This window comes from Clinocottus analis, unplaced genomic scaffold (assembly GCF_023055335.1).
Source record: "Clinocottus analis isolate CAN_PGR_092001 unplaced genomic scaffold, fCliAna1.0.p SCAF_1, whole genome shotgun sequence".
NCBI lineage: Eukaryota > Metazoa > Chordata > Actinopteri > Perciformes > Cottidae > Clinocottus > Clinocottus analis.
In genome coordinates this window covers 21,283,758-21,303,071 of record NW_027175820.1, presented here as the reverse complement: position 1 = coordinate 21,303,071, position 19,314 = coordinate 21,283,758, and positions in this window count along the sequence as shown.

The window sequence follows — 19,314 nt, the reverse complement described above, 5'->3', positions numbered from 1 at the left end:
AATACAGCTGGCTCCAGCTTAGCAGGACAGACCCCTTTCCTTTTATCTATTTTGGTCACACAGCAATGTATATTTTGATAGCTGCTAAAGGCATGTCAAGGTTCCTCCTTAACGCTAACAACCAAAATATATCTGACGAATATGTTCACATGGCACAATAATATATTCAGGTAAAAACATCTTATGAAACTTAGAAAGATCTCCATCAACTCCATTAAGTTATTTTGAAACACACACTTTTTTTAAGCGATTACCATCACGACCTTTAACGTGACTGACCCCGCTGAGAACGTTTCAGTGTCGTTCGTGCAATTAGACGTCGACGGCTCCTCATCTGACATAACAGTCAAATCTGCAGCTGTAAAACACGGCACTCTCTTCTGCCTTCTCTGATGTGTTGGCAGGTTGGAGGAGACGGCCGGAGGAGCGTGCTGCCATGTGTCACATGCAGAGGCCCCGCGGCCCTCTCGCCACCTGTTTACGCCCCCGGGGGACAAGACCGGCCAAGACAGCTGGTTTGTTTTGGTGAAGTGCAGGGTGAGACTGGGTGGATGTGGGGGTGCAGGATGGGGGGATGGGATTACAGATGGGCCAAAGTAGACGGGGGGTAGGACGGGCAGGACGGAGAGACAGCGAGAGAGGGGGGGGGGGGGTCTTCTATGAGAAGAATTACAGAGCACAAAAGGCACGTCAGCGAGACTGAATGGGCAGTGACCACGTACAATCCGATGGTTGATAATGACATTGTGCTGGCTTCGACCTCTGGGGACTTGGTCCACAGAGTGTGTGTGTGTGTGTGTTTGTGTGTGTGTGTGATGTCAGCTGGTGTCCCTTTGGAGTAAAAGGGTCAGAAAGAATAGAAAATGTGGGTGTCTGGATAGATGTGATAAGGACACAGACTAACCAATGTTTGGCCAACTTCAAGAGGAAATTACAATTACAGAACACAACATTACACAACATTGTAAAAATGATCTTCAACATAAATAACAAATTTACAGTATAAAAAAAGTTTATTTTCTACATAATCTTTATCCAATATTCACCTTAAGGTTTCCCTTGAAGTGGCTTCAAAATGAGATAAAAACCTTTCATAAAAGGGAAAGGTACAATCATGTACTTGGAAATGTATAGTAGAAGTAAATAAACTCTCAAATAAAGCATAGGTACTTGTAAACTTCTTAAATGAACACAGCTACATTTCAGCATTATTAGAAACATTCTAAATATGACTCTTTAAAGATATATTTTATGCATTATGTCATTATTTAACAGAGGTGCAACATCGGCGAGAAGGGGACAAAGATTCAAAAGCCAAATTTGCCTTAGGACATTGCAGTTTTAGAGGATGTACTATAACCAGTGGGCTCTGCCACATATACAGAAAAAATACATAAAGAAAAATATGTAGTTTGTCAATATCGAGCCGCAAATGTGTCTGTAGGGTCACAAGTTTATGTCTTGTTCCTTAGCAACAGATTAAAAAAATACTTTCCAGTTTAATAAAGCTGAGCTTTTCAAGTATACAATGTATGCGTGTACGTGTGTGTGTGTGTGTGTGTGTGTGTGTGTGTGTGTGTGTGTGTGTGTGTGTGTGTGTGTGTGTGTGTGTGTGTGTGTGTGTGCATGCTGCGAAAAAAAAAAGTGTTCTCAGAGATTTCCTTGGCAATAACATGATAATGTGACACTGTGTTTCTCTCTTAGAGAGCCATCAATTGATCAACAGCTCCTGACAGCTCCTTCAGCGAACACATGGTGTACCAAAGGCTCTTCACCATAACCCTCCTACACACACACACACACACACACACACACACACACACACACACACACACGCTTCCACATGCAGCAGGCCCCTCCTCTCTCAGTCCAGTACCCTGTTTAGATGATACGTTGTCTTCCTTTCTCCCTCTTTGACTTGTGTTGGCACGCCCTTCACAAACACCCTGTGGTGGCGCTTCAGAGTTGAATTCACAAAAAGCAAACTTGTCTTTCAGGGAAGACTTTTATTTATGTGTTTGTTTGGCTGGCACAAGAGAGGATACAGTACTTACATATATTTTCAACTGTGGCAGGTGCAATGACACACCTTATTTTTCGTGGATATTCATTCTGTCTCTCTCCGCTGGAAAGGAATAGTTAAGGCTTAATTTCATGACAATATGGGCTTTGAAACCACTGCTTGCATTGACCAGGAAGCTGAAGGCTCAAGTCCACAGAAGGTAGAGAGAGAGAGAAGCGCTTGAAGAGTTTAGCTTTATTCATGACAGTATGACACAATCATAATGAATTAACCTGACAATACACCCTCCTTTATCACATTTATTTCCACATGTATAGACCTAAATGTGTATTTATATGTGACTATTGTTTATATCAGGTAATCCACTTCAGGAGAGGAACCACTTGGGTTCATACTGTGAGTCCCCGATGACAAATGTTTTGTAACTTCTGGCCGTCGCACAACTCACACTTCTATGAATAACAGGAAGACGGCTCTTTTTCCTCTTAGTGTAATTTGCCTGTCACTTAGCAAATTCCTCAGTGGCAGCCTGCATGCATGAATGCAAACCTCATATAAAGGTTGGCTTTGCTAAAATAACACACCATAATTACGATGCAAGAGCTTCTGAGATCAGTTTTGTTTCGAGGAAGTTTTATTATACAGTGCTCCTATTGTTAAAAAAAAAAAAAGGCCTCTTATCGTTCCAAGCTTGTGGAGCGACCTGTTTTCTCCTTGATACAATCACCTGCAGTAGTATTTTAGTAAATGGGTTTGAACAAGTGGATGATCAGCAACCATCCAAGCGAGGGCTGGATGCAATAAAATCCGGGTTTCCTTGAGCAAAATTATGAAAGAAAAAATGTTGATGGAAAAATCTAAATGTTCAGTACACACAGTCAGCTTAAAATAAACTGTATAAGAACATTGTGTCCATGTTCTTTTCAAAAATAACAACATTAAGACATTCAAAATAAATTTTGCACATTGTAAAACCAAACAAAAGTTCACATAAAAGCCCTTAAGTAAACAAAGAAAAGACAAATAAGTGTTTTCTTTGACATTGACATCTTGTTGCTGATTGAAATATTTCCAGTTTCCAGTGGAAAGTCAACTCAATGTCATACTGCTCAAGTGAGAATTCAAAATTCTGAGCAAAATCCAATAAATGTAAATGTACTTTATAAATATTTTTTACATCAGTAAATGTTTGTTGGTTTATTCCCTTAAATGCTGTTAGTTTTGTTTCCAGCATGAAGGTCCACACATTGCCTTTCTTGTCTCGTCCTGTGTTGGCCTGAAAGTAGTCAAACTCAAATATGTTAAGTAAACAACTAGTAAACTACTGCCATGTTACTTTTCCTTCTAGTAAAAATACTATGAACTGAACTGTTCTTAGTAATGACTACAGCTCTGACTTTGTCATTTTAGTTGTAATTTTTTTTTTTAAAGAGGTTGTGGGTGCCCCCTGCGCTTGCTTCAACCCACAAAGGGAAATGGGTCAGTGTGAGCGTCCTGTGGTAACAGCCTGGCAGAGTCATGCGTGTGTTTGCTCATCGGCACTGTGCGACTCTGCTGATGCGACTTCTCCCTCGATGCTGTGTGAACACACACACGGGCGGATCAAACACAAACACATGACTCACGCGCAGGTAGCGCTACTCTCGGCCCATAAAAAGTCAACGGGGCCGTGATCTCGGTCGCTGCAGAGAGAGGTTCAACCTCCGGGCTGTGTGTGACTCATCGCGTGAAACGACAATCCCAGAGATGACCCCCCCGGTGTTCCAACTGTGACTGATTTATACAAACACAAGTTTGTCTTGCAGTGCAGTCTGAGGCCCCGCTGTCATGACTGACCTCTGAGTCATGAGTCACTATAAATGGCTGCCGGTCAATCCCTGTGAGAGCAAATTTCCTGTTGTTAGCATGCCTGCATAATCTCATTGATAGCAGACAGGATATTGAGTTGAGGTCACGCAGTTTGAGATGGTGTGCAAAGGCAAGTTGAACTAAACTTGGACTGAACTGCTTTGTGATGTTGATTCAGCTGAAGGTATAAACCTGACGTGCAGTAGAGTAACAGACAGACATTTTTCTTCTTTGAAAGAATCATTGTGTTCATTAATAATAATTATAATACATTATTTTTATATAGCACTTTTCAAGATGCTCAAAGATGCTTAATCTGTTATTTGCACCCAATGAAATCCTACAAATGACTAAACGTTCACTGAAAGGTCTTGGAAAATGGACATGGATTTCATTTCATTATGTTAACATCTTTGACAGGAAAAGGAGCACACCCCAGCTCTTTAATATTAGTAACACAAACTGAAATATTATATTTTAATCCATGTATCGTCACTTGCTGTCTGCAATGATTCCAAACACATTTCTAGTCTTGAGCCCCCTCAGCACAGCCAACATCCTCATCAGCACATGAGCAGGTGTCACTGACGTAGATGAGATGAAGTCAGGCCTTTATTTTGAAAGGGAGGTCTTTTTTTTTCTTTTTTTAACACCCCTCAATGAGGTATAAAATACCCAAAAGAAACAGAAATAAAGCAAGTGTACAACAACAGTTGTATCCCAGTAATAGGTAACTACAGCAGAGTAAAGAAGACAATTATGAGTGAATAAATAAATATGATATGCGTTGTCAGATGTGAGACCTTATACAGACACGTGTGTGCTTTTCTAAATCATGTTCAGTCAATTAAATTCCCCACAACTGGATTTTAATCAAGAGTCATCAAGCGTCGAAACAAACAGAGGAAGGAATTCTTATGTCGATGTGATATTCGTGTGTTATCATACAATCCCGTTCTTGCTGTGTCATTGTGGGATATTGAGTAGAAGAGGGAGAAACATTTCAACAAGGCCGCAACATAACTAAATGTGAAATAATGGAGGGGCCTGAATCCTTTTTGGTTTGACCTTAAACACATCTTGTGACCTCTGAATCTCTGTAATAGTAACTCCATAATGTTGCTTCCCTTTATAACTGTAACCCTGAAAAGGTTTCCCTTATAAAATATGTCGTTTTAGTATCATTGTTTTGTCCCAGCTGATCCACTGGTGACAGCAGCCGCCGTCAGCCGCTTTATTTCATATACGTCTAAGTATTGTCACAATCAGGGTAAAAAGACAACAGCAAAATATGAAAACATAGAGAATTTTGTATTGTGTAAAAAAGAGAAAAACAGACGAACATACAGACATAAAGAAACCTGTGAATAATAAAAGTGTTATTTCAAATATAAATGACTATGAATAAAATACAGCCATTCCTCTTCATACTGTCCCAGTGACCACACACGACTGCTCAAAAAAAAAGTCTGGTTTCCTGTGTTCTGCTGACTGTGAGCATGTGTGAGTTTAATGCCTTTCTGCAAAAATAAACCTGTTAAATTGCGCCACCCAGCGGCAATATCTATTCATTACAAGCATGCGCTCTTCTCAGGTTTTCAATTCCCCATGAGACAGAAGAACAGTTTGACTTAACAGACTGTTTTCTGCTGAGCAAACTAAACCTATAATCAAAATGTGTATTTTCCCTCTCAAATAATTAGAGAATTCTGGTCATCTAAATCTTCATGGTGTTTCCTCTAAAGGACATTCACCTCCTCACTATCACTGATTACATGCTGCATTAAATGATTTATGTCTAAAAGCATACTACTATGTTGGATTTGTGCGCTACTGTCCACTGCACATCATACTTAACAGAACACTAAAGTGGATTAGATGGAGTGAAATTCCTATTTGAACCATAATTGCACATTTTATCCCTGCATACCGGCTTTTTCAATTTGCATTTATATGACAACAAAACCCCTCAATCTCAGATAACATATGCATAGAAGATCGAGCATTTGGTCACAGACCATTGCTTTTCTTTGTGGCTGATACAATTTCTCATTCTCCTAAGCCCTATTCACACACCCCTTGACAATATGCAAATAATGTCCCTGGGCTACCATTGTATTGCTGCACTTGAGCAATATGAGTGAGAGGAACACTATTGTTGCCGCAGTTGTTATCAAATTCCATGAGCCTTTAAAAAAAAATGTCTGCAGCTGATCATAATGTAGCAGCATAAACAAAGAGATCTATGTGATCTGCCTAATGTTGTTTGGAACAAAGCATCCCGTATTATGAGCAACATGGAAATGAGATGCTCACATTTACACGGCTCATCTCAATTTAATCCACCTTTTCCTTCTCCTCTGGAATGATATTTGGTCATTTTGAGATATGAAGACATTAAACATGATTACTAGTGATAAAGAAAACGAATCATCTTGTCATGGCGTGAATATAAAGTTAGACCATTTTAAGAATAGTACAATTTAGGATTAAGTGATAGAACTTCAAATATATGTGATCTTCTTTTATCACAAATGCTACATTTATGCTACAATGCAGAAGGAAATATTGAACTAGTTAAATATTTTCATAGTTTCAGCATCCAAAGTGGGAGGATTTGCTGCCTTTCCTTTAATCATTTTAATATTTTCAGGACAAAACAAACATTTAAGATGATGTCACTTTCACAAATTGTGATTTCAACTGAAAAATAATCATCAGATCAATCCATAATGAAAATAAATCCTCCACCAAATAGTTGAAATTAAGCTCCACCTCAACCACATTAATAAGGTCCTGCTTTTACTTTAAAGCATGAGTAATACGCGTATAATGATATCATATATACTGCATATAGTATAAAGTGCATTGCATATTTTCCAGATGATACTTACACACTTTTACTAAAGTAACAGTTTCAATGCAGGACGTTTACTTCTAACAGAGTGTTTTTACATAGTGGTAGTATACTTTTACTAATGTAGAGGTTTTCAATACTTCCTCCATCACTGTCAACTTGGAATAACACACTTTTGGAATTGATTTACTTTGTTTAGATTTTTTTAACTGTCCATTGAATTGATTGTTCTTCTTATTTTTTGTTACATGTTCGAAAAAGATGAAACAAACTATCTAAGGGTTGAATTATGACTCGGTGACAGCGAAAGTCAGGGTTGAGTTATACTTTTGTCCTAAGACGTGTGTTTGGAAAACCTCTTCTCTCAATTTTTATATTTTGTATTTTTGTGTACCCTATTTCTGTAATTCTGCATAAAAAAGTGCTTAATGTGCCTCTTGAATGCAACAAAAAAATATCACCTCATGCGACTTGTTACACTTACGCCAAAAGATGGCAGCAAAAACCCACTGACGGCCCACTGAACAAAGTCCATTCATAAATGTAACCACCACACAAAACACCCTGGAGATGAAGGCAATTATTTACTCTGCAGCACTCTGAGTAGAGGATTGTGTTTCTGAGGAGAAAGTACAGACGTGGTTCAAAGTCTGACTGCGTGTGTTTCCTGTCATCCTTTGGTGCCAGACAGTCTAACTGCGAGTCTGCCTGCCAGCACGTCTCTCTATCTGTCCATCTGTCTGTCTGCGTGTGGTCAGCGAGGCCTCGTATCTTCATCAGGAAGAGGCACAACCGTTGCCCATGTCCGGCGTGTTGTTGTTTTGTTTAACAGCTTCACGAGGAAGGAAAGAGTATGTTTGTGAAAAGTCCATGTACAATATATAAATGTACTATGTCATGTTTTAGATAATGTGATAAAGTAATCACTCTGTTAGGATAAATCTTTTGAGTTTCGCTCCGACTAAAGATGTTCTCCACCTTAACGTGTCTCTCATTGATAATATAGATTTTTAAAATACAGAAATCTTTCTGTCCAGTGAGGGAAAGATACAGAAAGAAGTCGTGGCATGTCTATGTTGTCATTTAGACAAAAGAAAATCAGTTTTAATGTATCACTGAACCTCAGTTTTACACTGTGTGCTATGATCACACACATTTGTATCATCTAAGTAAACTAAGGTGAGTTTTTGGTTTTTGGTCGTCAATTTTTTTCTCTGGACAGTCTCTGAGTTCCTCGATTTTCTCTTTATCAAACAATCAGAAACAATCAGAAGTTATTTAAGTTAAGAAACATGACATATATACCGGATGTGCCGCAGAGCTGTGTAAAGATAAGAGCCTTATTATGTAACTTTTAAATACACACAGAATATGTTTGTAATTCAGCAGCAGAAATAACAAAGCTCATCAACCTGCAGAGTTTCTGACGTTATTGTCTCCCATGATTCCTCTGCAGGAATCCCTCCTGAGAGTCAGAAGTGTGATTTCATCCAGATTTTACTGAATGTCGCATTTTGTATATGGACACTGTATCGTAATTTTGAACTGTGGACTGCTTTACATTCTTTCTTTGAGGTTATATTCTTAGTTTGACTTAAGATGGCTGCCATCAGTTTTCCAAAGCATGCTGAAGTGTTTTAGATTCCAGCATGTTCACATTTTGACGAATGGATTTTCTTACTGTAATGAAACAAATGGGACACATGCCTGGAGGATAGGAAAAAGACAGTCAACAACTTTGTTTTAAGAGAAAATAAGGGGTAAGTTATTCTTTTTTTGAATGTTTGAAATTAGAGTCTGGTCACGCTGAGAGCAATGACTCAATGTCTTTGGATTATTTTACGAGTGTGCATGCATCTTTTACGTTAGTCTTACATTGTTCATGTGAAGGATAACTAGCATGTATATTATGCCATATGTAGAGTCAGCAGTGGAGGAAGTATTCAGATCCCTTACTTCAGTAAAAGCACTAATATCACACTGAAAATATATTCTGTTACAGGTAAAGTCCTGCATTAACGTTTGCTGATATCTCTCCCATTAATTGATTGATCAAAAATAAATAATGAGACATGACGTCACAAATACCCAAAGTGACACCTTCACAATGTTTGGTTTGTCCAACCAACAGTCCAGACCTTCCAGTTATTAAAATATTGAAATAATTCAGGAGAAGCTGGAACCATGACATTTAAAAAAAAAAAAAAATGACTTTTACGATTATTAAAATATTGCCCAGTTATTTTTCCTGTCAATTAATTCATTGACGAGGTTCATCATTTTAGCCATTTGTATAAACTGTTTAATTTAAGTTCTTCATATGTTTTGTTTGTAAAACGTAACACAAGTTGACAGATAAATGTTGTGTAGTAGACGTGTGAAGTGAATTGAAAAAAAAATACAAGTAGCTCAGCACAATACTTGAGTAAATGTACTTTTACTTTCCATCAGTGTGTGGAGTATTTCATTTGATGATTGGATGCTAAGTTGCCGGGCAAACCCAAATGTTACAACATTTCTGTGGTCTCCTCCTCATTTCTGTGAGAACATTGGTACTTTTCACGAGGGACTTGATGATCAGGACATTCCAGCACCCCAAAAAAAGAAAAGAATTGAGAAGAACAAAACAAAACATTGTAGAAAAACAACAAAAAGACAAACAAATGGATTCTAACGCAGCAGCGAAGGCCAACTGTAGCACTGCAGGGCAAGTGTTGACAACTCCTCCGACAATCTTAAGAACATCAGTAGTGGTGGTAATGCTGCCTTCGGGGCTCAGGCTAGTACCTGCAACACCAGCAAACTGACAGGCCGACATATTTTTCTCACCTCCACCTCAGTTTGATTGACATCGCCAGAGCAAAACCAGAGAGAATGCCCATTAATACACTTCAGACCTGAACACAAGCGCAGAGAGACTTTGAGTTGTGGTGATGCGTCTCTCGTTCGACACCCGGACGCTCCTTTTTGAAAGACTATCTGGTTACTGCTGCAGGAAAACAAGGCAGAGTTATCTTCTCTTATCAATACGATGGGCTGAAAGGGAGACCTCTCGGTTCCACTCTTTTATTTCTGTTTTTAACACCTCGCTTGAGACAAAGGGTGAGAGATGAAAAATGTCTGTATGCGTCTGACTGGTTCAAGAGGAGGTCAGACAATAAGGCTTTGTGGCTTCGGCTAGCCGCCACGGTTCAATAAAACGCTTTGATATGAGGAATAGTGTCTGTGTGTTTCAAAGAGGGAGGGAAAAGAAGAAAGAAAAAGAGATGAAAGAGTCACGTTTAATGTCTCCAACCGTTTTGGGGTTGTCTGATGTAGACCTGCACGCTTTTTTTTTCTGTTGAAGTACAGTTTAGTGTTGGTCACAAATGATGGTGATGCCACAGCGTGTAGATGACAGGATGAATTGTGTACAGCTGGTTAGTAATTATATACAAGGATGAAAGGCCTCAGAGCTAGTCCATTACTTCTCCAATATGCTATCAATGATTTAAAAACATTTTAGGAAAAGGTTGGCCGATAACAGACAAAGTTTAAAGGAGCAGTTTGAAAATGGAATGAATCAATGTTAACTACATTTTATTATACTGAAAATATAACAATCAGAAATGCTCTGGACATCTGTAGAATGCAGTCGGGTGCAAAAAGGGCGTGTCTAACCAACGTGCTTGAACAAATTGTAAATATATTATGTTTATTTAGCTGTTTTCTGCAAGTTCAAGGGGAAACAATGTGTTTTATAACACCTTAATAACACCTTTATTTTTCCCCAGATGATGAATCCTAATGACTTCAATGATATCAACTCATCACTGGATGAGTTGCTATAACGTTGATGAAACTCTGACTTCATCATCAGGTCAAACTTTTAACATTCTAATAAGTAATACTTTGGTTTGTAGTTCCCGTCACTTGTTAGCATTGCGACACGTAAAACTAAGGTATTTTGCAAAGTAAACATACCTGCTAAACATCAGCATTTTAGCATTGTGCTAACATTAGCAGTTAGCTGAAACTGAAAACAACTGTAGCCACTGTAGACTTTTGTTGGATTCTTCTACTGTCAGGGAATCCCAGATAAAGACAGACACCCTCTTAATGTGCTTTTTATCATTGTCTGCACATGAACAGTAACTTTCTAAAATAGATAATCTGCCTTTGAATATATTTAACAACTGGGATTTCCCTTTAGATTTAGAGACTTTCATTGCTTCTTTCAGTTGAGCTAACGCTACCATTGTTCCCCACCTCACAGAGTTTTCAGGGGTAGATAGACCAGCAGTCTCTAAATTAACAGAGACCAGTTTATCAACTTGTAATGTTGTCAGGTTCATTCGGGTGTAGCCAAAGGCTCATTCTTCACACTGATTCCTGTCAGCTTTAAACACTGTTTATATGATTTCCAACACCTCTGACAGGCCCAACCCAGCGCTGCTCCGGCTGGCAGGCTGCAAAATAGTCACCAGTCTGGCTGAAACATGCTCTATCTGCAGGGTTTCTTTTTCTTCTTCTTCCATGTTTATGTCTCTGCTATTCGTGTTTCCCCTGCAGCTCCACTTCAGTTCATCTGCTGTTTAGATTACATGCATGCACGTTGAGCTGACAGATGATCTGGTTTGCAGTGGCGAAAACCTGGGCTTGGCCGGTTAAAAAGGATGCCTTTGGGTCCGTTTATTAGCATGCAGTGCCCAGAAGGGATGTTCGAGACTGTCCTCAAGTCAAGCAAACACATTTCCCTGAGACCTGAAAATGAGCTGAATGGACAGTGGAGGGTGAGGGAGGAGGGGGATACTGTGTTCTTCTGAGTCAAGAGAGGGTGGAGACTCCTGAAGCAGAGGAAACCTGAGCAGGCTCGGTACCGCGCTGGAATCTACCGCACTGGCATCTGCCAGAGCCAAAACCTCATTCTGGAAGTTTGGAAAGCAGAGCGGAGTGACAGCATTTCCTGCATCCATTTAAAGTCCCACAATATGGAAAACATTTAGACCTCTTGAAGACGAAAAGTCAAGTCATACATTGGTTGCGTTGTGATTTCTTTTCCTCTGGTGGTATTTTGGGTAAATGTAAGGTTTGTAAAGGAAACCGATTTCTCTGCAAACAATAACAAATTGAAAGCAGAGGGGGAGTTGGTTTGATATTTGATTGTGTGGTCCCGGGGCAGGATTGTTCTTTGTTATGGATTTATAAAATGAATTATGTAAAAATGTCTATGAAAACAGTCAAACATCTTCAGTGTCTCTGGAAACTATTGTCTGAGTAGTGTCGCTGTCTGCCTGGTTAACTTGGCATAATATTTACACTAGACACGACTGAATCTTCATTTTAACCGCCATACGCTGTATTCATATTTACTACATTCATTTCAAAAGTATGTTGGGAAGACAACAATGTCAGGTCAGTCCAGAACTCTGAGAGAAAAGCTTTCTGTTGGTTCTTTAATATCAGAATCCTTCCTTTAATGAATGAATATCAAACACTCTTCAAATAAGATTCCAACTTGTCAGAAACCTCACTGTTGTAGGTAGAAATCCTCTTTAAGAGGTGAAAGGTTTCTGTCCAAAGTAGCACCTTCTAAGAGTACCACACAAATGTTAAACATTTCAAAATGACTTCCCAGAATAGTTATTAACTTCTATGTACAACATGACTTTGTCTTTTCAAACCTCTTCCTATTTTAAAACCTTGAAGTTTCGTTTTAAAAAATGTTTAGTTATGTTGGGGGAAAAAAAACACTTTTTTCTTCCTATTAGTCCATCTGGGTTGTCTTTGTTTTTTTTCATATATAAATATAGTCACTCAAATGTCAATGAATAGCAAATGCATATCACTGCATACCCTTGTTGCACCAACCTGTGCCACAGTGATAATCTCTGAATCCCATCTTCTAAAAGCATGTTCTTGTTACTTGCAATAAAAAATGTTTTTTGTTCATCAAGATCATACGGAAGAAGGTATCTGCAAAACATTTACAGTCAACATGCAGTATTTCATTTTAATATCCCAGATCATGCAACCATATTTTCTGAAAACGACATTCTCCGTGGACTTCACTTCACTGCGCCGGTGTTACGTCACAGTTTGGGAGATAAAATCTCCCCTCTTGTTCTCCTAAAGAATGCTCACCAGTGCAGAGATTATGTTACGCAATATGTTTCCAAAAAGGTCTTTTCAAACTTCTAAGTTGGAATGAAATTTTGGGAGACACTGGGTGTTGTAGCAAAGACTGTATGTTTTAAAGTGTATCAAGATGAAGGAGAAAATGGTCTTCTGTTTATTAGTGCTTTTGGAACAGTTGTGGGAGAGACTGTCAAACATGAAATAAAATGTTACGACTGAAGAATGTAAAAGTCAATGTAGCTTCAGGCAGCAAACAGATTAATTAATGGTACAAATGTGTGTGTAAATGTTTCATAAGTTATTAAAAAGTTCAGAGGTGGACAGTTTATGACATGTCAGATAATTACGTGTGACTGTGTAGTTTATGAAAAACCCTTCTCATCAACTCCACGTCAGTCACTTTCCATGACCTTCTCCGGGTTCGCCTCCTGGATCAGAACCGTCCTCGTGAGACCGTCAGGTGAATTGGGAGAAAGAGGTCTTCGGGTGATCTAAGGGGTTAAACGGGAGTGGAAGAGTCTCTTGGCTGCCGTTCAAGAGGCGAGCAGCCTCAGGCGGTACTGGTCGCGGCTCACAGCAGCTGAAAGAGAAGTTTGTCTCCAACGCCTCCCCCCCTCCTGTGTCTCTGTCTCCATATAATTACACTATGGCTGACAGACATGGTGCTTAAAGTAACAAAACAAAGACGGACTGGAAAATAAACAGCTCCTCAGTCATTCATTGAGAGGGCGAGCCTGAACTGTGTACGTTGCTGAGTTGTATACTAATAGTTTAGCAGAGAGGGGAAATAGTTTCCAGTGAAAGCCGAGCGACATTTTTTGGAAACTAGAAAGGTGACAGTCAATCATCCTATTACTCATTTCCATGAATTAATGGGGCCACAAGCTCAGCCACAACTATATTATTGTTTCATTTCCGGTAACACCAGTGAGTCATGTTTATTTAGTTTGTAATTAGTTTAGAGTGAGTTCATGTTTGTGAAATAAAAGTGTGTGTATGTGTGAGTGTTAAAAAGAGGCAAAATAAAGAGAGGTGGAGAAATGGAAGGAGCACAGAGCTCTCATACACTGCAACTGGACCCCTTTTGCATATATATATATATATATATATATATATATATATATATATATATATATATATATATATATACATATATATATATATATGTATATATATATATATATATATATACATATATATATATATATATATGTATATATATATATATATATATATATATACATATATATATATATACATACATATATATATACATATATATACATATATATATGTATATATATATACATATATATACACATATATATATGTATATATATACATATATATACATATCATATACACACACACACACACACATATATATATATATATATATATATATATATATATATATATATATATATATATATACATATATATATATATATATACATATATATATACACACACACACAACATTCAAATTGAGTGATGAAAAATAAAACATCTCTTGGACTTACTTTCATCTTATAATATGTGACAATTTAAGTAAATCTAATTCAAGTAAGAACTCAGCCAAGGAATTATACACATATATAATACGTTTGGTTAATTTATCTGTTAGTTGATATTAAGAAATGTATAACTCACAGACACAGAGGTACGGTAAGATATCTTAAAGTCTGCGGTCCAATAGTGACGATTTTAGGTGGCAGTCATGATAAGAGACGGTTGAATTGTCTAAATGTGAAGGAAAGGTGCTTCAATGCTTCCTTTCTTATCTCCTTCAGCAAAGGGAACAGGTAGACAGTCAGATCAGGGCGTTGTAGACATCACAACATCGGTCAGGCAGGAGATCAGGCAGAATAAACACCGGCCAGACGACCTGGTAAACATGAGCGCAGATGGACCGGGATATATACAGCTAGACTATTCAGGGAAATGGGCTGCAGGTGAGGGATGGGAAGTCCAGACTTCCAGACTGATTCTGAATTCTTTGTCCCGTAATGTAGGTCCAGATATCTTTGGTAAAAAAAAAAAAAAGTGGATACCAGCAAAGAAGACATTTTGACATGTTGGTGTAGGAAAAACACAGGTGTGTAATCAATACAACAAAGAGTGAATTAAAGGCAGCTGCTTCAGGTTCAAGGTTGTCAGGCAACAGAGCCATCGTTAGTGGTATTAGTAACACCTGCTTCTCCCACCGTGACAAGTCAAATTGTCGGCTGTGCAAAGGTCCTCTTTACAACAAAACTGATGACTTCACCCTGACATTGAATCCAGGGAGCACAATCATCTCGACGGTTCACCAATTTCTTGTGCGAAATTGAAAAAATTCAATATCTGCATGTGTCCAAAATGTAACTTTATCCACAAGGTACTTCATAATCTAGTCGGCAGACTGCCTCCATTCATTGTTTTAACCACACTTGACAATGTTTCCTGTCTAACCAGTCTTGAATCACTGGAGCTTTGACTTCATGTGCATTCAACTTTCTTTTTTTTATTGAAAATATCAAAATGAATCAAACACATTAAGCCACAGTCTGCTTTTTCAGCCATAAAATTGTATCTTCATTCACGTTGAACCTTAGTTTGTAGCACGTCTCTCAAACTTAAAATAATTTTGATCTGTCAATTAATAAGATTAAACTCAGGGCGTCTTTAAACAGACATTTACTATGTTACTGATGACTCTGCGAACACCCTTCATGTTTACCGGACAATAATTTTGTACTTTGAGTTGGGGGATTAGTTTGTTGCTGAGATCATCTTTGCATTGTGAAATGTGTGTTTCCATGTTATGCGTTCATTCATATGTTTATTTATGACCTGTCTGTCATCATCTTTCTTTGGTTGTGAGGACGTTAATAAACACTGATGTGCAATCAGCAACAAGACAGGGAGGAGATGTCTGAGCTGTCTGCGGTTTCACACAAGAGGCTCGCTCACAGCGGAGGTATCGATCCACATGCACTCTGAGCGTCGAAGTGACAAAACACTGTCAAGATGATGATGATGATGATGGTCAATGAGGAAAGAAGACTGTGGACTTAAAGGTTGGACTGTCTGCCCTCGTGGGATCATTCAGAGCCGATCATCTGAACAAAATATGTCTTAATGGATTGATTTAGCTTGTAACATGTCAAATTGTATCACTTATTTGTTATTTGTTGTGCGTATAAATGTTTCCAAGACAATCAGTTTTCTAAATTTGACTGAGTAAATAGGATGGTTAGGTTAGGTTGCTGAGAAAGAACAAGTTACTTGTCATTATTGTAATGAACAAAATGAATCTAGAAAGATGGACTTCGTAGAGTACAGACTATGAGGTGTGTCTTCAACAACCACTGCTGTATTGTGTGATTGAATAAAGGTAACAAAAATCAAAAACAAGCTGCGATGTAACGTTCTACAAACAATGGTCTCAAACAAAGTCGTAGAATATAAGAATATATGAGTTTTATACAATCATGCCAAAACGCAAAGGTAAACTCAACAGGCTATCTGGCCGCTTAACAACTAGGTACATCAGTGTGTATGTGTGTGTGTGCGTGTGTGTGTTTGTGTGAGTCACTCCAACCAGGCGAGCCCACATGAACATGCAGCCATAACTGGGCATCTAAAAGATTTCAGGCGTGGACAAAAAGAGGCGGAAACTCACTCAGTCACGAACACACACAGGATCAAACACATAACCTCTTTTCCAGGCGTGCGCCTGGCGGAGATAATAATACAATTACATTTTATGTAATCTCAATGAGGATTGAGATATGAACTAAATATCACTCCAAACTAATATTTACTTGCCTTTCTCATTCAAAGTAACTTCACACCCCATTTGCAGAGCTCAAGTAGCTGCAGTGATGTACCGATGTACTCCAGGACACCATGACATCACTTGACATGACATCATCTCACTTCTAGCGCTCCAAAGAAACCATGCAGTTGAAAATGACCGACGAAAATACAAAGCTTTATGTGATTTGTAGTTCATGAGCTTAAACGTGTATGCGTGGTGTGTTCCTTTAAGCGATCTCTCATCTTGCTTGTGGCAAAATCAGAAAAAGTCTTCCATTAATTACCCCTCCCTGACGTATTCATTAACGTAATTATAACGTCATAACCTGGACAGGGTAATTACACGGTGAAGGGGTGGAGCTCGAGAGCCAGCAGCAGAATTAGCCCATTTTCCTTCAATTCAAAGTGAGGTCAGCACACACCGCAAGCCCTGAAGTCGAGGGCCAGAAACACTCCTCCTGCCGCTCGCTGCCCGGGATCGGTTTCATCGTCTCTGTGACTCTGAATCCTGACAAAGGAAAACAATTAAGACAGAAGGCGAGGCAGGCGGTAGTTTTCAGATGAGAAAACCCCAAAAAAGAGTCGGAAGAGAAACATGGCAAGTTTTTTTGGACTGTCCTGCCAGCAACAACTCTCCCACCCAGATCCCTCCTCTGAATCCTTCCATTGTATCCTGACCACAAATCCCACACTTTGCCTGGAAAAGCCGAAAGGAGACTTGACTGAAATATACATTGGAATTTTGGGGCTTTTTATATGGGAATTAGCTTTTATTAAGGGTTTGATCCAGTTCTGGTTGTTGTTAAATGCAAAACAGTACTTCCAATACATCAATGTGTAGTGTCAACAGAGAGCAAACATTGAATTTCCCCATTTAGGAATAAATAACTTTCTTCTTCTTCTTCTTCTTCTTCTTCTTCTTCTTCTTCTTCTTCTTCTTCTTCTTCTTCTTCATACTGTAACAGTGTAGAGACTGTTGAATGCTGCAGTGCTCCATTGTGCTACGACTTTGTAATCAACCCTCTTTACTTTTACAGCTAAAGTTAATTACAGGTTTCAGCAAGCAGCCTGCAGAGGTTCTGGGTCAAAACAAAAATGCCTGACTGCCTGAGCTGAACGAGGTGCTGCTGCCGCGTCTTAAACACAGGTCTCTAGAAAGGTTATAGCTTTGTAACTGCTCGAGTTGCGTTTTCATCTCACTGTTCTTGCTCTTTAGCCCAAATATGAGTTTCCATAAGTAATTGTGTTGCTGAAAGAGTCAAACAGGATGCCGTTACACTATAAAACAGAACTTTCTCCCATACCAGAGTCGATTTTGGGCCTGAGTGCCTTGCTGTGGTTTGTTGTGCAATCTCTAAATTCTGCACTTTATTTCCTTACCACTGGCACTGTGAAGCCTTTTACTGTTTTCCATCGTAACTGCTTCCTTTTAATGCCAAGATTTGAAATGATTTATGCAGTTTGAACACATTTTTACAAAGTATTTCCTCTGTGCAAAAGGAAGATATACACACCTAAAAGAACACAAGGTTTAAGCACGAGAGTAACATCTTGACTTTTGGAAACAGTGTAATCCAAATGAATCTAAGCTCAAAGGTTCACTTATTTGCTTCTGAGAGATTTTAATTGCGTCACATGTTCTTTTTCAGGCTTTATCACATGACCCAGAGTTTTACTTGACAAAGGTGTCAGATTGTACAAAGCTGTGTTGGTCTATAATTATAATTGACACAAAGTAACTGTTTACATTCTTTCATGCACTTTGGGATAGGAGTGACTGTGAGCTCTGCACATACTTTAAGAACTGGAGTTACACCCGATAACCACCAATGTGCCTGCTCTCACTACTTAGAGGACTATTGCTATGCAATCTGTGTTAATGTTCATCCATTCACTATGATACTGGAGATGAAGGTGATGCAGTGTTTCTTCAACCCCCTTAATATCTTGTCTTCACTATTAAAGATCTTCAATGGTATTGGAAACTTGTGAGATACAGATGAGTACTCCAAATAGCTGGAAAATGGATCATTGAATACTCCTTCAGGTGGATAAAGGAGAGGTTTGTGCCATTGTGGAATGGAAATGTGGGCTGCAGATATCAGATTTCCTCTTTTGATGTTGAGGTGGGCATATTGTTTTAATTTAACGATGTTTGTCATCCATAAAAATATCTTAAGCTTACAAATAGAGATTAGCTCTCTCCGCCTCTTACACTTATCAGTGTTTTCCAAACTGCTTCCAGACCCAGGGCTCATATCATTTACAGTGCAGGACACATTAAACTCACCTATTAAAATAGGCCTTATTTTCTGAATTCGTTAACATCCTGTCCATTAAATGAAAAAGCTACAGCCACAAGATAGTTAGCTTAGGTTAGCATAACGACTGGGAGCAGCTAGCTTAGGTCTGCCCAAAGGCAAACCAGCTTCTTGAAGCATTTCTGTAAACACTAAAAAGAGCACCTTTGGTGTATATAAGAATGTTTGTTTGATCTGGAAGAAAACAGCCAAAGTGTTTATCAAAGACGTAACTCACTGCGACAGCTAAGAGTCAAAGAATACCAATGAATCCATAGCTCAGGTAAAAGCACTTACGACCACCACGTACATCTTCATTTAATACAAATACTTTATTGACAATGTGTGTATGGCACACTTTTCGA